The sequence below is a fragment of the Dendrobates tinctorius genome, unplaced genomic scaffold, assembly GCF_039654945.1.
Source record: "Dendrobates tinctorius isolate UK_male_01 unplaced genomic scaffold, ASM3965494v1 ptg000024l, whole genome shotgun sequence".
In the NCBI taxonomy this organism is placed as follows: Eukaryota; Metazoa; Chordata; class Amphibia; order Anura; family Dendrobatidae; genus Dendrobates; species Dendrobates tinctorius.
Genome location: NW_027361692.1, coordinates 11,489,104 through 11,513,330, shown reverse-complemented (window position 1 = coordinate 11,513,330; position 24,227 = coordinate 11,489,104). Strand labels below are relative to the sequence as shown.

Here is a 24,227-nt window from a genome sequence, read left to right as displayed (position 1 = left end):
CAATATGATTTACTTAGATTTATTAAAAGTATTAAAAAATTTGACAAAAAATGTGAAAATTTTGCAATTTTCAAACTTTAAATTTGTACTTCCTTAAATACCGCACTAAATAGTCTACTTTACATTTGCATCATTTTTTTAAACCATTTTTTTTATTAGGAAGTTAGACAAGTTCTCATCTTTCCAACAAAATTTACAAAACCATTTTTTTTTAGAGACCACCTCACATTTGAAGTGACTTTAGGGAGCCTAGACGACAAAAAAAAAAATACTGAAAAGTGACACCATTCTAAAAATTGCACCAAAGTCCTCAAAACCACATTCAAGAAGTTGATTAACCTTTCAGGTGCTTTACCAGAATTACTAGAATGTGGAAGGAAAAAATGAACATTTTACTTTTCACAGAAATTTAGCCCCAATTGTTTTACTTTTACAAGGGTAACGGGAAAATAGACCTCAAAATTTGTTGTCCAATTTCTTCTATGAAAACTTATATCCCACGTGGGGAAAAACTACTATTTGAACACCCGGCAGGGCTTGGAAGGGAAGCATGTTTAACTTTTTGAAAGCAAAAATAGCTGAAATCGAGAGCGGACTCCCCTAATGTGCCTAAACAGTTAATGATCTTTCACAAAGGTGGTGCACCCAGTCATGGGAGTCACCATGTAAGTTCTCTTGAAGCTCTGGCTCTAGTGGGGGGGTCACCAGGTTTTCCTGCTAGGCTATAAATCTCTCTGACGTAGTCTATCAAAGCCCACTGAGCCTCCCAAGCATCAACCGGCCCCCTCCGAACCTGTAATTCTAGTTCCAGCAGAAAATTATAACGTAAATGACAGCTGGAAGTGACGGCCCTGCTAACGCACACTGTTCCTCCGCAATCACAGGCATGCCTCTCTTGTCGTACTCTCCTCACGGCTCTTCTCAGCTTGACTGACGGTGAAAGTCTCTTAAGCTTGGGAAGGAGAGGACTACGCCTCAGCTCTTGACAAGCGACGTCAGATCTCAGAGGCTTAACCAGCTCAGGGTTTATCAGTATCATATTGCTGATCCAAAGCGTATTACATTTTCTTGATAACCAAAAAAGGTACCGTAAATCCAGCTTCACAAATCTAATACAGTATATATAAAAGTATCAAATTTATTAGATGTCTTAATTTTAATTTAACAGCATGATAATCACAGCCCCGGCTTGGATAGATAATAGGCATACGCATTTCAGACACTCAGGTCTTTAATCATTACAATCAATTGATTTAAGACCTGAGGGTCTGAAACATGTCTGCCTATTATCTATTCAAGCCAGGGCTGTGACTACCATGCTGTTGTCTTATTTTTAATTTTCCTAATAAACATAATCGGATTTCTGAAGCTGGATTTACCATTTTCGGCTATGGATTGCTCTTCCTGCTGCACTGCTGAAGTTTCCTTCCACTGCACTCCACTATGGGTGAGCTGCCATAATCCCCTTTATTATCTTTATTACATTTTGTTGCTAACCTGTTCAAAATTTGTCGGTATTATATTGCTCACCTATACACTAATCCGTGGTCTGGCGTACATTTCGTTGGTATAAAAGCCTCAAAAAACTTGGTTAAAAAATTTATCAGTATCATATTGCTCACACATAGGGTATTACATCTTCATCGGTACAGTTCGTTGCTATATAAGCCTCCAAACATTGTTCAAAACTTTAGACTGTATGGGCACGATGCAGATTGGGCACATATTTGTGGCAAAACCTGAATCAAACCCTGATGACAGCAAAGTGAATGAGAAACTTCAAGTGTCATGCAGACGTCAAGTATTTTTGACTTGCAGGTTTGGTGTAGAAAACAATCTGCAGCATGTCAATTCTTTTTGCGTTTCTGCCCTGCATTCTTCACCATTGACCACTCAAATCAACCAAAAACACAGGGCAAAAAAGCACCAAAAATGCATGTTTTTTTCTGCCAAGAAATGCAGAAATAGTGCAAAATTTTACTCAAGGTGTGCACGTACCCTTATCAGCATGATATTGCTCACCCATAGACTATTACATGGTCTGGATTACATTTCCATTGTACATAAGCCTCAAAAGTGCATATCCTTCATGAGTCTAGGAGTACCAATACATGACAATGTGAACAGAATGTGAATGAGGCCCTCCTTTATGTCTAATACATGGCGTACTGGAGTCCCTTAGTTTTGGCAGTTCTTTTAAATTAAACTGAAATTTTTGTAATGAAGAAAGCCATTTTGGTTTACTTAAATTATATATTTTCTACATCCTTTTTAAATCTTGCCTTATTTACAAGTCATTATACACGAAAAACTTTTTTCCTGTAAAATGAAATTTCTCATGGGTTTAAAACATTTTGTCACCCTTAAAGTGGATTAAAAGTGTGACACCATTGTTCTCAGCAGCAATCTAGGACTCAGATGCTTCCAGGACGTCTTACCTATGTTCTTCTTTTCAGCATTTATACCATCTACGCCAACATTTTCACTCCCCCCCCCCCCCCAACCTCTTTGTATGGTCTGCCTGAAAAAAGCTAAATTTTTGTCCCCATTGGCTTTCATTATATTCGTTACTCAAACCAAGCGTGCGAGTATTACCGTAATAATTGCTTGGTGTGAGTAACGAGCATCCAAGCATTTTAGCTCTTCCTTACCCTATTTTATAAGGTGTATGCCTTGTAACCCGAAGGCATATTCAACATGGGCTTCTTCCTTGGGTTTAGCTATGTGTTATGGCATAATGGATATATATATTCCTAAGCAGGTGTAGCAAGCGCCTCTTAATTGCAGCGTATGAGCTGTGTGTGTCCCTGTCAATCCAAGCGTGTTGCAGTCCTGGTGAAGCTCATCCCATCTGGATATCGACAGCAGAGGACAGGAAACAGATAACACTGCGCACACGCACCACAGACACCATTTTGGAGAAGACCAAGAAAAAGGCCATTTTTGAAAGGGTGAGTATGAATGTATGGGGAAGAAAAGGATATAAAAGTGCAAGTGTGTGGTAAGAAATGGTTAAATAGATTGAATAAGTGCATATTAAAGAAAAGAAAAAAAGGAAATGAAAAAGTGTAAATGAAGCAATATGTGCCAAAGTAAAAATATATCATTCACAGAATATAAGTTTGACAATAATATATGAAACATGACTATTGCAAAAATACCCAAATATAAAAAGAACAAAAAAATGAAAATCCTGACTTCCAAAATAGACAGAAATGGCCTCATTAAGTGGACATAGTAAGGCTGAGTGCAGACGGACTTTTTAGCCCTGCGGATTTTTCCGCGCAGAATGGAAGAAATCCGCAGGTCAAATGACCTGCATTTTTCCTGCGGATTTGGTGACAGGGGAGATGGAAAACCGCACAAAAGTAGTAACATGCTGCGGATTTTGTACCGCAGGAAAACCGCGTGGAAAAGTCTGCAGCGTCTGCACAGCGTTTTTTTTTTTTCATTGATTTTAAGGCTACTGTACATCACAATACAGATATGCAACATTTCTGCGCGGTAAAATTCGCTGCGGTTGGCGCCATTATACTGATTACAATGATACCTTGGATGATGAAATATATCTTGTGGCTGTTTTATCTTTATTTCAAGTTTTGAGGTAATGGTGCATGTGTCTTCATGTGGTACTCTGATTAGGTATTCATCTGCATGGCTTGTGACTGGTCACTGATGTTTCCCTCACCTGCCCCCTAGTTTACATACTGAATTTTATATGTATTGAAGAAAAGAAATAAATCACATTCAGCATATGAGTAATATTGATTAAGGCTGGGTTCACTCGTAGCGGAACTCTCGCGGAAATTACGAGAATTCCGGAATTCCATTCCGCGGGAAAATCGCATTTTAAATTCCCACGATTTTCCAGCGGAAAAACTAGCATTTTGCAAGCGTAATTAGCTTGCAGAATGTCTAGCATTTTCCAAGCGATCTGGAGCATCGCATGGAGAACTGATTGACAGGTTGGTCACACTCGTCAAACATAGTGTTTGACGAGTGTGTTCAACTTTTTACTATTGAGGCCGCCTATGCGGCCTCAATAGTAAAAGATAGAATGTAAAAAATAAATTTAAAAAAAAAAAAAAAAAAAAAAAAAAAAAATTGTTATTCTCACCTTCCGACATCCCGCGCAGCCTTTCCGCCTCTCTCCACGCTCCCGGTCCCAGTAATCCTTTGCGACAGTTACCGCGATGACGTGTGTTCTCGCGGGATCGCGACGTCTCAGTCATTCGCAATGACGTCGCTCGAATGACCGCGAGACTTCACGATCCCGCGAGAACGGACGTCATCGCTCGCAAAGGCTTACTGGGACCGGGAGCGTGGAGGCGGGAAGGCTGCGTGGGACGTTGGAAGGTGAGAATATTTTTTATTTTAAATTCTATTTTTTACAGGGATATGGCACCCAAAGCCTAGAGGACAGTCTCCTCTCCTCCGGACCGTGGGTACCATCCGCAAATGTTCTGCTTACTTTTCGCATGGTGTGCACATCCACATGCAGAAAGTAAGCAGAACAATGCATTCCTATGGGTGCGGGATCGCCGCGATTCCGCAAAATGAGCATGCTGCGTTTTTTACCGCGAACCGATTCCGCCGCAGTAAAAACCGCAGCATTAGCACAACATTGCGGAATCCCATAGGAATGCATGGGATGCTTATTTTTCGCGTTTTCACAGCAAAATCGCGTGGTTAAAACCGCCGCGTAAACGAGAAAAATGCCACGTGTGAACTCAGCCTTAATGTGAACGGAAAAAAACATTTTTGCCAGCACTATCTTGCTAGAGGGAAAAAAAAAAAAAAAAAAAAAAAAAAGTCTCCACTAAGATTCCGAAAAGAAAATGGCAGCAAATAAAATAATTAAATGCATATTACACTACACATGCCATCATGCTGTGATTTTTTTTTTCAATACACATATTCATGATGAATCACTGAGGATTATGTGAAAAGCAGCACCAGTGCACTCTCAATGCAATCCCCGAGTCAGAAGATGGTTCCCCTACAGTTGTGGCCAAAAGTATTGACACCCCTGAAATTTTGTCAGATAATACTCAGTTTCTTCCTGAAAATGATTGCAATCACAAATTCTTTGGTATTATTATCTTCATTTAATTTGTCTTAAATGAAAAACCACAAAAGAGAATGAAGCAAAAAGCAAAACATTGATCATTTCACACAAAACTCCAAAAAATGGGCCAGACAAAAGTATTGGCACCCTCAGCCTAATACTTGGTTGCACAACGTTTAGCCAAAATAACTGCGACCAACCGCTTCCGGTAACCATCAATGAGTTTCTTACAATGCTCTGCTGGAATTTTAGACCATTCTTCTTTGGCAAACTGCTCCAGGTCCCTGATATTAGAAGGGTGCCTTCTCCAAACTGCCATTTTTAGATCTCTCCACAGGTGTTCTATGGGATTCAGGTCTGGACTCATTGCTGGCCACCTTAGAAGTCTCCAGTGCTTGCTCTCAAACCATTTTCTAGTGCTTTTTGAAGTGTTTTGGGTCATTGTCCTGCTGGAAGACCCATGACCTCTGAGGGAGACCCAGCTTTCTCACACTGGGCCCTACATTATGCTGCAAAATTTGTTGGTAGTCTTCTGACTTCATAATGCCATGCACACGGTCAAGCAGTCCAGTGCCAGAGGCAGCAAAGCAACCCCAAATCATCAGGGAACCTCCGCCATGTTTGACTGTAGGGACCATGTTTTTTTTCTTTGAATGCCTTTTTTTCTCCTGTAAACTCTATGTTGATGCCTTTGCCCAAAAAGCTCTACTTTTGTCTCATCTGACCAGAGAACATTCTTCCAAAACATTTTAGGCTTTTTCAGGTAAGTTTTAGCAAACTCCAGCCTGGCTTTTTTATGTCTTGGGGTAAGAAGTGGGGTCTTCCTGGGTCTCCTACCATACAGTCCCTTTTCATTCAAACGCCGATGGATAGTACGGGTTGACACTGTTGTACCCTCGGACTGGAGGGCAGCTTGACCTTGTTTGGATGTTAGTGGAGGTTCTTTATCCAACATCCGCACAATCTTGCGTTGAAATCTCTTGTCAATTTTTCTTTTCCGTCCACATCTAGGGAGGTTAGCCACAGTGCCATGGGCTTTAAACTTTTTGATGACACTGCGCACGGTAGACACAGGAACATTCAGGTCTTTGGAGATGGACTTGTAGCCTTGAGATTGCTCATGCTTCCTCACAATTTGGTTTCTCCTCAGACAGTTCTTTGGTCTTCTTTCTTTTCTCCATGCTCAATGTGGTACACACAAGGACACAGGTTGAGTCAACTTTAATCCATGTCAACTGGCTGCAAGTGTGATTTAGTTATTGCCAACACCTGTTAGGTGCCACTGGTAAGTTACAGGTGCTGTTAATCACACAAAATAGAGAAGCATCACATGATTTTTCGAGCAGTGCCAACACTTTTGTCCACCCTCTTTTTTATGTTTGGTGTGGAATTATATCCAATTTGGCTTTAGGACAATGCTTTTTGTTTTTTCATTTAAGACAAATTAAATGAAGATAAAGAATTTGTGTTTGCAATAATTTTCAGGAAGAAACTGAGTATTATCTGACAAAATTGCAGGGGTGTCAATATTTTTGGCCACAACTGTATGTGTGAGCTTACAGCTTTAAAACGCTTAGATTCAGGCTATGTGCACACGTACGGAATTGCCGTGGAAACTGCCGTGGCAATTCCGCAACTCCCTGCTAATACGCTTGCGGAATTCCAGTGAAAAATTAGCGATTTGCAAGCGTAATTAGCTTGCAGAATACTAGCGTTTTCAAAGCGATCTGTAGCATCGCTTGGAAAACTGATTGTTTGACAAGTGTGACCAACCTGGCGTAGTGTTTGACAAGTGTGACCAACTTTTCACTATTGAGGCTGCCTATGCAGCGTCAGTAGTAGAAGATATGTTAAAAATAGTAAAAAAAAATTTTACATAATTTTCTCACCTTCCGGCAGCCCGTGCAGCCTACCCGTGCCTCGCGATGCTCCCTGCAACTCCCATTCCCAGCGATGCCTTGCGACCATGTCCCCAGATGACGTAGCATCACGCGAGACTTCTACGTCATCACAGGTCATTGTCGCAAGGCATCACTGGGAATGGGACTTGCCGGGAGCATCGCTGAGGCCTGGGAAGGCTGCTGGGGCTGCCGGAATGTGAGAATATTTTAAAATATTTTTTTTTTCTTACAGGGATATGGTACCCAGGGTCTGGAGGACGTCTCTCCTCCAGACCCTGGGTACCATCCACACATTTTCCGCTTACTTTGCGTATGGTGGGCATAGCCACATGCGGAAAGTAAGTGGATCAATGCATTCCTATGTGTGCGATCCCTGCGATTCCACACAAAGAATGAGCATGCTGAATATTTTTCTGCGATGCGATGCTGCTGTGGAAAAATACGCAGCATTAGCACAGCATGTGCGGAATGCCATTGAATTCAATGGGTTGCTTTTTGTATGCGCTTTCGCGGCAAAAACGCATAAAGTCCGCAACGTGTGCACATAGCCTCAAGGTGCTCAGCATCTATACAGACAGATCCATGTAAAATAGAAAAGTATGCAGCACTCACAAGTAGCATTCTTGAGAAAAAAAATCCTTTAATCAAATCAGACAATCACAGGACGTTAGAAGTCGATAGCTGGGTGTGGAGGCATGCGGGGAAACACCAAGGTTACTTACCGGTAGCCGGTTTTTCCGGAGCCCATGACGGCACACAGAGAGGGGATCCGCCCATTCAGGACAGGAACCCTACTGAAGATAAAAGGGGCAGTACCTCTCCCTCGCTTCAGTTGTTTTACAGAGCATGAGAGGCCCCCTGGGTTAGTACACATGGTAAAACTATCACCACATTATATCTAACTAAAAAACACCCAAACTAAAGTGCACACCAAAGGAGTGAAAAAGGGGGGGAATATACAGGTGCCGTCATGGGCTCCGGAAAAACCGGCTACCGGTAAGTAACCTTGGTGTTTTCCCGTCTCCCATGACAGCACACATGGGAGACTTTTGTAGAATAAGACACCTTAGGGAGGGACCACCGCATGCAGCACCCTTCTACCAAAGGTTAGGTCAGTAGAGGAAGACAGATCAAGTCGGTAGTGTTTAAAAAAGGTGGAAGGTGAGGACCAAGTAGCGGCTTTACAAATTTGCTCAATCGATACCTCAGCCTTCTCTGCCCAGGAGGTAGCCACGGCTCTGGTGGAGTGAGCCTTGATGCCTTCTGGAACCGGAGCTCCACTTGCGGAGTAGGATAACATAATGGCCTCCCTGATCCATCTGGCAATAGTACTTTTAGCTACCCCGTGCCCCTTTCTACTACCCTGAAAGGCTACAAAAAGGGACTGATCTTTCCTCCACTGACTAGTTATTGACATATATTGTATTATGGCTCTTCTTACATCTAATGTATGAAACTTTTGCTCCCCCGGGTTTCTGGGATTGTTAAAGAACGACGGCAAGGAGATCTCCTGAGTCCTATGAAACTTTTGGACTACCTTGGGGAGATAGGCCGGGTCTGGTCTTAGAACCACTCGGTCATCCAAGATCTGTGTATAAGGAGGACACATAGACAGAGCTTGTAGGTCGCTGACTCTTCGGGCTGACGTTAAGGCTACCAGTAAGACCGTTTTAAGTGTAAGTAGCTTTGGTGACAGCTCTAGTAGTGGTTCGAAGGGATCTTTGGTTAAAGCCTCCAAAACTAGGTTCAGGTCCCAGGGTGGTATCTTTGGGATAATGACCGGCCTTGACCTGCCACAGGACTTAATGAACCGGGACACCCACCTATTGGCTGCTAAATTGCAGTTATATAGGGCCCCCAAAGCTGAGACTTGAACTTTGAGTGTGTTAGTGGCTAACCCCAGTTGCAGCCCCGACTGTAACAACTCTAGGATAGGTCCCACTGGAGCTACATCCCCTAAAGGTTCCCCCAGGAAGTCTAGGAACTTTTTCCACGTTCTACCGTAGATTTGGGATGTTATTGGTTTCCTACTTTTCAACAGGGTGGAGACTAACCCCGGAGAGAATCCCTGGCGACTCAGTAGCGCCCTCTCAAATTCCAGGCTGCTAGATGGAAGCCCTTCACCTGAGAGTGGACCACTGGTCCCTGGGAAAGCAGGTCTGGAATCTCCGGTAGTATCCATGGATCTGTCACTGACATGAGCCTCAGAAGGGAGAACCAAGGCCTTCTCGGCCAAAAAGGAGCTATAAGAATTATTCTTGCCCAATGCTCCCTGATTTTCCTGACTAAAACTGGGATCATTGTTATCGGGGGAAATGCATAGGCCAGGATGAACTTCCAGGGTATTTGTAGGGCATCTACTGCAAAGGGGTTTTCCCTTGGATTTAGCAAGCAGAACTTCCTGACCTTCCGGTTGTGTGCGGTAGCGAACAGGTCTATTTCTGGTCTGCCCCAGGCCTGAACTATTTGTTGGAAGACTCGGGAGTTTAGGGACCATTCCCCTTGTCTTAGATGCCTGCGACTCAGGAAGTCTGCTTGTATATTTTCTGCCCCCTTTATGTGCAATGCTGTGATGGATAACAGATGTTGTTCTGCTAGCTGGAAGAGTAGATCCGATATTTGCATGAGGCCCCGAGATCTCGTTCCCCCCTGATGTTTTATGTAGGCTACTACTGCCTGATTGTCCGTCATGACCCGGGTGTGGCGGCCCTGAAGTAAGGGAAGGAAATGTTTCACGGCTTTTTCCACTGCCCATAGTTCTTTTACATTTGAATTCTGATCGCTTTCTAGTGAGGACCAGGTCCCCTGTATTGTATGGGATCTCAGGTGTGCTCCCCACCCTGTGGCACTCGCGTCTGTCGTAATGATGTCCTCGACTGGTTTTTGCCACGGGACACCAGCTGTTAGATTCTTTTCTACAGTCCACCAGAGCAGGGAATCTCTTACAGCTACTGAGAAACATAGTTTGCCTTCTAAATGCCCTTTTAATTGTTTCTGCGCTGACAGGACTTCCCACTGTAGTTGCCTTAAGTGGTACTGCGGGTATACATGATGTCAGTGAGCCTAAAAGGGACATTGCGTTCCTCAGTGTCATATTTGGCCTTTGTGTTGCTGTGCGAGCTAGGCCTCTTATCTTGGTCACTTTACTCTCTGGTAGGAGGCAGCGTTGTTGCTCGGAGTCCAATATCAACCCTAGGAAGGATTGCTCTTTTACTGGGGTTATCCTTGACTTGGGGATGTTTACTATCCATCCTAGTCCTACTAGAGTTGCTATTACTTCCTTCCTTGAAGTGTGCAGTGGGATTCCGACCTCCCTATTACCAGAAAGTCGTCTAAGTATGGGACGATCACTATGTCCCTGGATCGCAGAAAAGACATTACTTCGGCCATCACTTTGGTGAATACCCTGGGGGCTGTAGACAGGCCAAACGGAAGGGCTGCGTATTGGTAGTGTCTCACCTGCCCCTGGATATAGAGCGCTACTCCCAAATATCTCTGATACTCCCGATGGACTGGGATGTGATAGTAGGCATCTTTTATGTCCATCACTGCCATGAGGCAATGCTGGAACAGGATCTTTGTGGCCGTGTTGACTCCATTTTGAAGGAGCAATTGTCTATCCACTGATTGAGTCTCCTCAGGTTGACAATGGTTCTCCAAGAGCCGTCTGGTTTTTGTATTAAGAAGAGGGGGGAGTAGAACCCCCTTCCTTCTTCTTGCGCTGGGACTTCCTGTAGGACTTGTTTTTTCACTAGTCTCAAGACTTCCTTCTCCAGGACCAGCTGTTGCTCTTGGGCTTTCCTTCTGGGTGTTATTATGAAGGTATGCCTGGGCGGACAGATGAATTTTATTTTTAAGCCGTCCTTGATTATATTTAGGACCCATGTACTGGCCTTCCTCGCCCCCTAGTGATCAGAGAAAATGGAACCCCATTACCATAAGGGTGACATTCACGTAGATCACTCACCACCGCTGTCAGTCAGGGGTACCGATCTCGGAGGCTCCTCAGATGCACTCGTGACGTTTCTCCTGGACATCCCAGAGTCATGCCGATTGCGCTTATGACTGCAGCTCCCACCACTTGAGCGACTGCTCCTGGTATGTTGGTGGCTCGGCCTGGCATCTGGCGAGAGGTCTTGCTGCTGACGCTGCTCGTCTTGCCCCACTTCCATTCTGAAGCCTTGGGCATGAGTGCGTCTTCTGTGGTCATCCCCCTTATGTAAGTGGGATCCACTGCACTCTCCGCCTCCTCCGGTTACCCCCACAGCCCCTCCCCCCTGCGGTTACCCCCACAGCCCCTCCCCCCCCTGCCATACCGCCGGGATCTCTCTCCACCGATCGGCGTTCTTCACCATGGGCGCCGTCATCTTGAATTGTCGGTGCCGCCCCCGACGTCACGCGGGCACGCCCCTTCCCCAGCGTGCCCTGCGCGTGACGTCAGAGGAGCGCGACCCGGAAGCGGCCGCTCCCTCAACGCGGCAGAGGGGGAGAGGACGGCGCGGCAGCCACGACAGAGCCCCAGGACCCCCGGAGTGCTGTTCCTGCGCCCGCTCGGACGCTGAGCCCCGGAGGACCCGCGGACGGCGCTTCCTCCATCCCGACGCCCAGCGCTCAGGAGCCCAGCCTGATCTTCTACGCCGGCACGGGAGGGGCAGGTAAGTGTGACCTGCTGTCTTCAGCACGGGTCCCTGTCAGGACAGGAAACCCAACTGAAGCGAGGGAGAGGTACCGCCCCTTTTATCTTCAGTAGGGTTCCTGTCCTGACTGGGCGGATCCCCTCTCATGTGTGCCGTCATGGGAGACGGGAAAAGAGAAACTCTCCCCGCATGCCTGTGCACCCAGCTATCGACTTCTAACATCCTGCCATTGTCTGATTGATTAAAGGATTTTTTTCCCCCTCACAAACGCTACTGGCGAGTGCCGCAAACTGATATGTAAATTAGAAAAATTATGCAAAATAGGGAGCAGGTCACTGAGGGATCAGTTACCTGTCAAAAGCCATACTGACTAAATTCAAATTCATACTCTTAATGAATTTGGTACATCATTTAGATGCAATGAACCACAGCAAGAAAGTTTTGGACTGGCGTACATTTTACCATCAGTGGGGTAAATTAAAAAAAAAATTTATTATGCCAGTGGACTGGCTAAGGGTGGTTTCACATTAGCGTTTAAGGCCGCAGCGTCGGCCTGCGCACAGTCGCCGCTAAGCCCCGCCCCCTGCCACGCCACCGCCGGTAACTCCGCCTACGGGTGCATGACGCTGCATGCATCCATCTTTAGCACGGGGGACGCAGGCATGCATTTGGCGGCGCATGCGTCCTTTTGACGGTGCGCCGAGCGCACCAAATTGCAACACGTCCCCAGTGCTTAAGATAGGGGACACAGGACGCGTGCAGCATCATGCGCCCGTAGGCGGCGCTACCGGCGGAGGCGCGGCAGGGGGCGGGGCTTAGCGGCGGCCGTGCGCAGGCCGACGCTGCGGCCTTAAACGCTAATGTGAAACCACCCTAAGACTGGTGTAAAATGGAAAAGTTGTGAGCAGTTTTATGTACTAACCGTAGTAACTAGATTCCACCACTTTGTTCAGCATTCATAAAAAAAAAAAAACATAATATTGGTGCCATTAGAAAAACCCTTTATTTTTTTAATCAAATAGATTTTTATTCAGAAAAGCATATTAGGATACATATAGAAAAACCCTTTATTAACAGGAGAGAAAAAAAAAAATTCTACAAACTATTCATTCTGCAGTCATGGATTGTGTCCAGAGGTCTAGGCGCTTCCAGTTAACTCACTTCTACACAGCTGATGTCCAAGGCAGACAGCGTAAACAGCCTTCTCCCAGCTCTCTGTACTCCACAGCTGAGAGTGTAGGATGTTTACATTGTCGGTCACTCAGAAGGAAGCACATCAGCATCACATCAGATGGGACATTTGCCTGCAGAATGTAAAGTGACAACATAAGCAAATAAAGAAACTACAAGATCACAGGATTTAACACCCCAACAACTAAATAAAGGGCCAAATGTGTTTGTGCAAGTACCTCCCCCCCCCCCCCCCCCCCCCCCCCCAATTTATGGCTCCCCAGCTGTTGAAAATCTACAACTCCCATCATGTTCTGACATTCTTCAGCTGTCTGAGCCCAATGGAAAATTCGGTGTGACTTTTGCAAATTTGCTACGGAACATCCAACACACCCTTGAAAGTGGAGCTTTAGTTTCAAAAGGTAATCCAACAAGATGGGGGGGGGGGGGGCAGAAAGGATTAAAAAGCCAACACAGAACTTTCTGCATAAAAATTCTGGTAGCCTGGTACTGCATGTCAATTTCTGATCCTGAGAAAATGTTTATCTTTTCAGTACACTGCAATTCATTTTTAGCTTTGAGAAGACCATAGCTATTGCATAGGTGATGACTTACTGATTGCTGCATATCTGACTGTTGTGACCTACAGCAATTCTGAGAACTGTGCTCTGCAGAGCCCAAGGTTAATGGACACGTGACCAAAGCAGCAGTCACCCATAGAGAGGTCACAGGAGCCAGAAGAGCAGAAACCAACTGAGCAGGATTGTCAAGTGTCCAGAAATTTCAGGACAGTCTGTAAAAATAGATAAATATTTTAGGGCCTGGGCAAAAAAGTTAAGAGGTCAATATTCACCGCACACTCTTTAGATAGATCTACAAATAAAGTAATTTATTCATCAAATGGGAGCAAAAACAATTGCAAGTGACAAGGACGAAAAGAGACTAAAACTATCGTTTCGACCCTCCCGGGTCTTAATCATAGAGTCGCTATAAAGACAAAAATATATATATGAATACAAAATTTGACCATATGGAACAGTAAAACAGAAGAATCCATATAAATGATAACCAAATGTGTACCATAGCAACAAAATTCAAATACATAAACAAAAGTCACAAAAAAAAAAAATCATTGCCAATAGTATCGGTATAATCCTTAGAGTATAACAGAAACAAACAAAAGGACTAAAATTGGGGACAAATAGTAATGGTAATCTAGTATAGAACTTTAAAGGAATTACCTTGGTCAGTAAGAGTGCATAGAATGTATACGGGCAAGTTAGTCCCAAGAGTAAAGTAGTGCTGGAAAGAATGGTAGTTAATAGCTAGTAGTAACAATGCAGTTTAATATACAGGGTAGGTACATATAGGTACCGTATATACTCGAATATAAGTCGAGATTTTCAGCCCAAAAAATTGGGCTGAAAGTCCCCCTCTCGTCTTATATTCGAGTCATATACAAAGGGGGTCGGAGGGGGAGGGGGGGGCGGGGGTGTCAGGTCATACTTACCCGTCCTGACGCTGTGTCTTGAGCCCCCAGCTTCTCCGCGCTCTCTCTTCCTGCCTTCAGCGGTCACGTGGTGCCGCTCATTAAAACTCATGAATATGTGCATATTCATGAGTTTTAATGAGCAGCACCACGTGACCGCTGAAGGCAGGAAGAGAGAGCACAGAGAAGCTGGGGGCTCAAGACACAGCGTCAGGACGGGTAAGTATAGCGATACTCACCTGTCCTGCGTCCATGGCTGCTTGCTGCTGTCTGTCATCGGTCAGTGACTTCAGACAGCAGAGGGCGCGGTGACGTGGTTAGTGCGCGCCGCGCCCCCTGCAGTCTGAACGTCACTGACTGATGACGTGCAGATAACGGTGAGCAGCCATGGACGCAGGACAGGTGAGTATCTCAGGTGCCAGCAGTGACACCGGCACCTGACACCCAGCGACAGAGAGGTGAGTATGTCATTTTTTTTTATTTTTACATGCAGCAGCAGCATATGAGGGAACAATCTATGGAGCTTCTTATGGGGGAATAATCTATGGAGCTTCTTCTGAGGACACCATATGGGGGAATAATCTATGGAGCATTTCCCACCCTAGACTTATACTCGAGTCAATAAGTTCTCCCAGTTTTTTGTGGCAAAATTAGGGGGGGGGGGGGGGTCGACTTATACTCGAGTATATACGGTACCTGCTATCAAGGGCAGAAATGCCTATTATATGAAAGAAGTGTCCCAAGAGTTTTGTGGACCTGCAATAAATCAAAGCCTGCAATGAATATATAGTTGCCCGTGGATGAGAGCAGGGGCTGACCTTCAGATGTGACAGAAAGGGTTACCTATAAATGTATTGTGTAGAAGCAGCACTCCTGCGCCTTGCTGCTGTTGGCGTCACAGAGTAAGAGAGCGTCTATTTGTATCAGCTGTTATCTACGGGCTGGAAGTGCGTCACCGGCCCAGAAGTAACCTAGCAAAGTATAGTAGTGGTAACCACGCATGAGCAGCGGTAACTAAGGAAGCCCAGGCCCTAGCTAAGCACCGGGGACGGCTTATTGCACAAGCGCCGGGTACACAGTGGAATTACTGCGACTAATGGATTAATTGCATTGAAACTATAGCGGGCCAAGTGTTGGCTATAGAAAATATGTATATGCATAAGTTAGGAGGCGACTGATTGCGCAAATGCTGGGTATAATGTGAGTATATTAAAAATCATATAATTGAATATGTCTCTATGCATGTGAGAATTTTTTCAAAAAGATTTTTACAAAAAAAATTAGTAGATTGGAACGTTTATAGCCATATGTAACAGAATGTATGTAAATAGGCACATGTAATCATAGAATTAAGATGTCCTAGAGAATTTGTTGGCAAATATCCAAATGAATTATGGTGAGGAACCATAAGGACTCACCAAATGGAGAGTGGAGTCAGCGGGTCTGAAAGATGAGATATAGTTAGATATCAATCATAGAAGCCAATCTATATCTCCATTAAGGCCTTTGGGTGATAAAGTATCCAATTTGTGGATCCAAAATGTCTTTCTGGACTTTAGTAGCTTAATGTGATTACCACCCCTTCTGGGGCGCAAGACCTGCTCGATAACGAAGCGCAGCTGAACTTCCAGGTTATGTCTGAATTTGTTAAAATGGTCAGGTAAAGGGAGACACGTTTTCCCACATCTAATTGTGGACTTGTGGCTTGCAATACGATCCCTCACATGCTGGGTGGTTTCCCCTATGTACTGGAGGCCACATGGGCATTTGATAATGTAAGTTACATAGTTAGATTCACAGGTGTAGTATCCACAAATGGGATATGACTTTCCCATTCTGGGGTGAAAGACATTATCAGATTTGATGACGTTTGAGCATGCTGCACAGCCCAGACATGGAAAAGTGCTGAGAAAATGTTGTGTGTTAATGGGATGTGCACTACCAACATCAGTCCATGCTAGTTTGTCCTTGATGGGTCTCCTGGTGCTTGGAATGGACCAATGTTAGGATAAGCTTTGGCTAAGAGGGGCCAATGTTTCTTGATGACCGCTTGAACTTTCAGCACGAAGGGATGATAACCATGGACCAAAGGCACCCTCTCGCTAGAGCGAAGGGAAGGAGGAGAGGATTGTATAGATAAATAGCGTGATTTTTCTCTTTCAAGGAGTATAGAAGGAGAATATCTGTCCTTATATTTCTGTGCCATGGAGTCCAGTCTAATACAACGTACTTCTGGATCGGAAACTATACGGCTAACCCTTTTAAACAGAGCGTGGAAGGCTATTTTTAGCCATTTTGGGGTGGCAGCTAGAGTAATGCAATAAACTATTACAGTCGGTTTAGTGAATAAGTGGATAGACACCCATTGGTGTCTTTCAGAACCAAAGTGTCGAGAAACAGAATCTGTATAGTACTGTGATGTATTGTAAACTGGAGCTCAGGTAGAATAGAATTAAGGAGTGAAAAATTCCAATGTCTCCAACTCCCCTGTCCAGATAAGAAAAATGTCATCTATGTAGCAGTAATAATTGGTGACATATTGTGCAAAAAGTTATTCTTATAGATATATTGGATTCCAAAGTGGTTCATGAATGCGTTTGCATAGGCTGGTGCTACATTTGAGCCCATCGCAGTCCCACGTGTTTGGACATAATAGGAGTCTTCATATAAAAAGATATTTTCACGCAGAACCAAATTTTTAGGAGGTCAAAGGCACAGGTTAATAGAATTTAATGACATATCCAAACTTTCCAAAAGGAATTTGGTGGCTGAAATACCCAACTCATGTGAGATTGAGGTATATAGGCTGTTGACGTCAAGTGTCACAAGCATTTTGCAGGTACTGAATGGAGTTGTTTAATAATATTCAGGAAATGTTCTGTATCAAGTAAAAAGGATCTCGTGGTTTTGATCGGTGGTATCAAAAATCTTCTCAAAAGAAAAAAAACAAAAAACAAAATGGAAAAGGGGTGAGAGGATGGAGTCAGTAGATGACACAATAGGCCTTCCTGGGGGGGGGGGGGGGTTGTTGAGTGATTTATGGATTTTTGTGAGAATGCAAAAACAGGTGTAATGGGATGGGGGTTCATGAGGAAGGTGGCCGTTTTTTGGTCAAAGGTATGATTTGTAAGATAAGTGTTGATGAGATCCTGAATTTTCCTGCTGATGGTCAAAGTGGCGTCCCTTGAAATTATTCTATAAGAGTCGGGTAGTTGTCGGTGTAATTCATCACAGTAATTGGTGCGGTCCATAACAATTGCACCACCTTTGTCGGCTGGTTTAATACCAATTGTGTTATGTTGAAGTGACGTCAATGCCCGTTTCTCTACTAGGGTGAGGTTGGTATATGTTGGGAAAGAAACCCAAATGGTACTGGTGAGAGCTTTGACAATGTGGTCTACCAGAGAAATTAATGTTTCTGCGGCATGATAAGAATGAGAAGAACAGAAAATACTAGGATTACGGAGACCCATAGTGGTGATAGAGAGCTCAGACTCAGTTGTTCCCTATTTGAGAGCCATTGTCTCCGAAAGTTTCAGATAATGAGCCAAAATGAGTCTTCAGCCTAATGGTCCGGTAAAAATGTAAGTCTTTTTCCAACTGGAAGGCGTTTCAGATGGGGGTGGGGCAAAAGGACAGTCCTTTCTGAAGCACTGAAAGCTCAGCAGGGGAGAGAGAGTGACTAGAGATGTTGATCACCAGGTTTGACGGCTTACCTGGGAGCATGTGGTCATTCTTTTGCTTCGATCGTTGGTGGGTCTGTGAGCCGATAACCTCCCCTGCAGCTTTTGGATAAAAAAGGTTGCCTGTTTGAACCCACAATAGAGTCGCTGCCAGAGCTGAATGATCCGTATGTGCGCTGGTTTGGCTGGCGTCACCATGAACCGGTACCTGTGGAGTCGTTCCATTGGAGAAAACTGTTATTAGAATAGTCCTCGTTATCACGCTGAAACTTAAGTCTTTTGTGCTCCTGTAGGGATTTCCAATGTTCCGCAAGTATTCTCAGTTTTGCTCTTAAGACTTGTCCAATCGGTGGGCGTGAGGGTAGTAGTGAGTTGGTTCTCAATGGCCTGAATATTTTTCTAGGTTTCCATAATCTCCTTTTGGAGGTATTCCATGGTTTGATTGATAATGTCCAGTGAACACTTATTCAATATTTTTATATTTGTCACAAAATTCCATATTATCAGAAAAAGTGGAGCATAGATTACGCAGACCTCTGGGAATTTTATTTTGTCTCTGATATTCTGCCAGGGTAGTGCAGTGAAGATCATATGAAATTAATTTACGCCTTTCCTTTTCATAATCCCTAGTCCTCAATTCCGGTACCGATGTTTTGAGGAATTAATTAGAGCTAGTTACTTGAGAAAGAATATTCGCACTAGTTGCTGTATCATAAGCAAAATTGTCAATGGAAAACAGGAGCAAACACCAAGCAAAAAATCAATAAAGGGTAAATCGGTGTGCACTCTGCTTAAAAGCAAGGTGCTGGTGTAACGGACTGTGAAAGTCCCTAGAATCAGGTCAATATTTACCGCACACTCTTTAGATAGATATGCCATTAAAGTAATATATTCATCAAATGGGAGTAAAAACAATTGCAAGTGACAAGGGCGACACGAGAGCCTCCCGGGTCTTAATCATAGAGTCGCTATAAAGACAAAAAGAGAAAGTATATACATAATTTCACCATATGGAACAGTAAGACAGAAGAATTCATATAATAACCAAATATGTACCATAGTAACATAAAATGCAAATACATAAACAAGAGTAAAAAAATAAAAAAATATCATTGCCAATAGTATCGGTATAATCCTTAAAGTATAAAAGAAACAAAACGACTAAAATTGGGGACAATTATTACTATTTGGTTTTTGACTTATGTATTTGAATTTTATGTTACTATGGTACATATTTGGTTATTATATGGATTCTTCTGTTTTGCTGTTCCATATAGTCAAATTTTGTATTCATACATTTTTCTCTTTTTGTCTTTATAGCGACTATGATTACGACTCGGGAGGGTGGAAACATTAGTTTTAGTCTCTTGTCACTTGCAATTGTTTTTTCTCTCATTTGATGAATAAAATTACTTTATATGCATATCTATCTAAAGAGTGTGCTGTGAATATTGACCTCCGATTCTAGGTAACACCTTAAATGACATGGTTTTTCAAGGTGACTATCAAATCACGGACAATTTTTTTTTTTTTTATAATCTGTCAAGAAAAGAAGAAATTAAGTTGGCAACTCTGCAAGAGAAACCTTGCCACAGGAACATTATATTGGTGAGGTTATTGCAAAACACACTTAAAATAACAAATGTTTCTGCCATTAACGCAGCACTTGTTTAGGGAGATTTGTCTAGTCTTTCCTACAAACGCCTGAATGGATTTGCTATCCACAGCAGACACTTCCATCTTGACAACATCCGGCGTTTTCTTCCTTCACCAAAAACATTCTCCCTAAAAATAAATGAAAAAAAAAAAAAAATTACTATATGACTTACTATAATTGACATAAACCAAGGTGTTAAAGCACCACTCCAGCAGGTTTAATATATTTCAGTGTTACAGTGGTGCCACTAATGCAAGTTCCCTGACCCTAATCTTATACTTACCAGGCGGCATCTTCAGCTACTTCGGTCTAGATTCGCCATTCTGTGACCGCAACTTCTGACTGATCGGAAGTCAGAGGTAATGGTCACATGCACTCAGTGCAAGTCTATGGGAGACTCGCTCTGGGTTTTATAGACTTACATTGAGAAGTGACCTCAGGCTCAGGCAAACACTGGAGCAATTTGGCAAGTCACAAATAGCTGGAGACAGACCAGAATGGGGCCGTGGGACAGAATGGTGCTGGAGAAGTGGTGAGGTTGCCAGAGGGAGAGTATATGGACCCTGGGCAGGGAACTTGCATTTAAAGCACCACTCCAGTGCTGGAAAAAAAAAAAAAAAAAAAAAAAAAGCTGGAGTGGTGCTTTAAAGTAATTTACAGATTCCCTCAGCATTGTGAATGAACATAGCAGTTTTAACTGCTTTATGGTTACCAAACCCTGAGCACCAAAAAAGCACATGCACTGCTGTTCAAGAGTTTTTTTTTTTTTTTTTTTTTTTAAATATTTTTGGAGTGGCGCTTTTTCTGGTGGAATCTACCTGAAGGAAAAAAAAAAAAAAACACACGACAGACTCTTATAGTGTACAAGTCCCCTTATAGTGTACAAGTCCCCTCTGAAATGTAAAGTGCTGCAGCATATGTCGGCGCTATAGAAATAAAAAAATTATTATAGTATTGAAGCTATACAGTCAGATTTGAAACTTGGCACCAGTTTGGACGTTTCTGCATGCGTGTCTCTGATATGTACAAATATGTAGTGATGTACACTCCCCAACAGTGGAAAGGTGTACAGCATAATACAGGCAGCTTACTAGCGTGGAGTACAATGAATGCACCATTACCGCACCCAGATTATCCTCCAGACGCTTACACATTACATATATTGCTTCACATGAGAAGGATCTTTGATGTATGGCATATGATACAGAAGCAGCTTAACAAAGTACTGGAATGTAACACTATACAAGACAAGGAGAACCATAAGGAACTGACAACTTCAAGTTGGTCTCTACTTTTCCAGTAGTGAAAGAGTGCAAGAATGGAGCCATTGTAATTCAGAGGTCCAGCTTTAGCTAAGGAATAGTCAGGGCGGCATCAGCATTTTTACCCCACTGTCAAATAGCCATTTCTTAGCATCTAGAACTTGGGTTGAAAGAAAAAAAGTTCACACTATAAATTTTATACAAATCACAGAAGTGCAAAGTAAAAAATGCTTTAGCGGTTTCCCAAGGATCACACTGCTATTGCGGGAAATTATATTCCAACAATTCTAGTTTCTAGTAGCCAACATGGGAATCTCTCTTTAGGAAGATATCCTGTAAATATATTAGAACCATTTCCTTTGCAGACTTCACTTTGAATGTTAGAAAACAAAGGTGTAGTAGAGTAGTGTGCAGGTAAACAAAAACCACACACACCACTGTTGCGGTGTAGTTTAGTTATAACTTATTCTTAGACATTAATGCAACTCATCGCACTACAGTTAGTACCCTCACTAGGCCGAGCCAAGTATCAACATTATTTATGCTTTGGCGATTATGATTTAAGCCTTCCCCACCCCGAGTCTTGGACATTTCGGCCATACAGCAAGAAATGTCCTATTTACATCAGAAATGGAGGTTCCCGTGTAGATGCCAGCATTCTTTCAGGAAAATATTGGAAACCCCATTTGATGGCCACCAATAGAAGTCAAAATGGCTCATCATATGACCTATCCATCACGGTTATAAATGCTTTTGTGCTGTTACTAATACGGGGCAGAACAACAATTCGTAGCAGTGGTGTAACGCAACCCAAGATAAGGCTAACAGTTTAACTCAATGTCCACATTCATTGGGATGGTCACAGTATCCAAGTCACTAAGCAAAAAATAAAAACATTACTTTAAACTTTCAAATGATGCACAAGAAAGATCACAGACAAGAAATGCTAAAAAGGAATTCATACAAATGAGAGCAGAAGCAATGATTGCCAGTTATCAAATTTATTTTATTTTAAAGACTAAAGGCCTTACATACACGTCAACTCCTGTGCATTATAACGGTGGTCCAAAAGGCAAATACATTTTCATCATACATGCCTATTTAAATTCCATAATCTAAACCATTTTCAAAAATACTGGAAATAAAAAAAAAAAAATTCCCTATTCCTCCACTAACTACACCAACTGTGTCAGGGAGGAATAGGGAATGGTCTGTCATTTAGCAGTTTGGATAAGTTACTACAGGAATGAAACAATATTTAGTTGGTCTTCCCACTGTGGTCTGTAGAAGAACAAGGAATAGACTGGTTATCCAAGTAATAACAGTCATAACCACATTTTGAAAGAGTCCCAAAAACTGCTCTGTGCAGAGGATGTAGCCTTTGTGAACGCAAATATCTAGAACCCGAGCTTTTACAGCCATTAGCCCATTTCCTTCATTACAAGGGAGTCTCCCAAATGACTCCATGACCGAACAGCCATCGCAGAAATGGTTCTGTGATCCGTTTACAGAAGCAACGTTAGCTAGAAGTAACGTGGGAGAGGAGGCTCCAATCAGCTCCATCAATTAAAAACAATGCAGTCCTTGACAAGAATCTACCCCATCTACATCACTTGGCGGGGGTTAAGTACTTGCTCAGCAGGTTTACTTTTTGGATGGATTTCTGCTTCTTGTTGATTTTTCTACTTAAGTAAAAATATCAAAACACCACAGTATAAAGGGCAAGTCACTTATTTGTACGACAGACCAGTAGCAAATGCATTTACGCTGCTTGTACAGAGGGAGTCCTACTAAACTGAAAATAAAAATGTGACCAGCTCTGTAATACCAGGGACGCACACTGCTTTACTCCAACCTGGAACATAGGCGACCAGAAAGAAAAATAATTCTAAAGGATATGTTTCCACGGTCAGGATTTCATCAGTATTCGCCCAGGATTTTTATTCTATGTTTAATATATATATATATATATATATATATATATACACACACACACACACGTTAAGTATGTGTGCTTCATAACATATACAAAATGTGTATATTGTATATTTTATTTTGTGGTTAATAAACGAATTTAAAAAAAAAAAAAAAATAATCCATACCTGAAGTCATTGGCAGATCACCTGTGTTTTTGATGCGTTTTTTTTCTTGCGGATTGTATGCACAGGAAGAGTCAATTAAGGGGTCCTATATTTTGGGAAACCCCCAAAGTGATACCATTTTAAAAACAGCACCCCATGACATATAGAAAACTGCTGTCAGGTAGTTTAACCCTTCAGGTGCTTTTCAGAAATACAAAGTAGCATGAAAAAAAAAATCTAACTTTTTCATTCCTACCACCTAAATGTCGCTGACTTTTGAACAGGTCAATGTAGCCGGCAGACTCTAAAGCCGCTATTTGCTCGTGAATTGTCATGGCAAACACCAGGACCACACAATCATGATCTCAGCGTGCCGATGGGGATAAAAGAGGGAGAAGCCACACTCAAACATTTAGGCCAGGGTTCCTCAACTCCAGTCCTCAAGGCCCACCAACAGATCATGTTTTCAGCATTTCCTTAGTATTGCTCAGGTGATAATTGCATCACTTGTGCAATACAAAGGAACTCCTGAAAACATGATCTGTTGGTGGGTCTTGAGGACTGGAGTTGGGGAACCCTGATTTAGGCTATGTGCACACGGTGCGGATTCTGCTGCGGATCCGCAGCGGATCTCGCCCTGCGGATCCGCAGCAGAACTGCAGGTGATGTACAGTACCATTATAGCCCATGAAAATAAAACCACCGCTGTGCACATGCTGCGGATTTTTCCGCGCGGATTTCATGCGGAATAAAAGAAGTAGCATGTCACTTCTTTTGTGCGGTTTTGCACTTGCTCCATTCTACAAATCCGCAGGTGGAAAACTGCACAAAAAATGCACTAAATCCGCAGGAAACATGCAGGTAATTTGAACTGCGGATTTAGTAAAATCTGCGCGGAAAAATCCGCGGGAGCATCCGCACCGTGTGCACATAGCCTTATGTGATAGTCATTATTGACAGCAGCATCAAAGGAGTTAAACAGATATGGACGGTGACAACACTCACCGTGGCTGATGCAGCAAGTTGTCAGCTATAGTGTACAGCCGACAGCTGCTGGATTGTTACCTGTATTGACAGTCATTAAGGGGTTAATCTCCTCCTGACCGAATGATGCAACGCTTCCAGAAGAAAGCACCCTTGCCGAAACGTGCGTAGGGGGTCGTGGCAAGATATTCACCAGTTTTCCACAAATTAATGCAAGTCATATCGAACAAGTGTTACCACTATCATGAAGAATGTGTGTGTGGGTTAAAGGGTTAACTGTTTAACCATCATAGGA

The 24,227-nt window shown here is 43.1% G+C and overlaps 1 long non-coding RNA gene across 1 annotated transcript in view; it reads right to left on the bottom strand.

The window, feature by feature from the left end:
- Nucleotides 1-19,530: 19,530 nt before the first annotated feature.
- LOC141084561 (uncharacterized) overlaps nucleotides 19,531-24,227 on the bottom strand; it is a 38,929-nt gene continuing 34,232 nt past the window's right edge. The window contains exon 2 of the long non-coding RNA XR_012231034.1: nucleotides 19,531-19,733. This is a non-coding gene — a long non-coding RNA (uncharacterized lncRNA). The remainder of the gene's footprint in view (nucleotides 19,734-24,227) is intronic.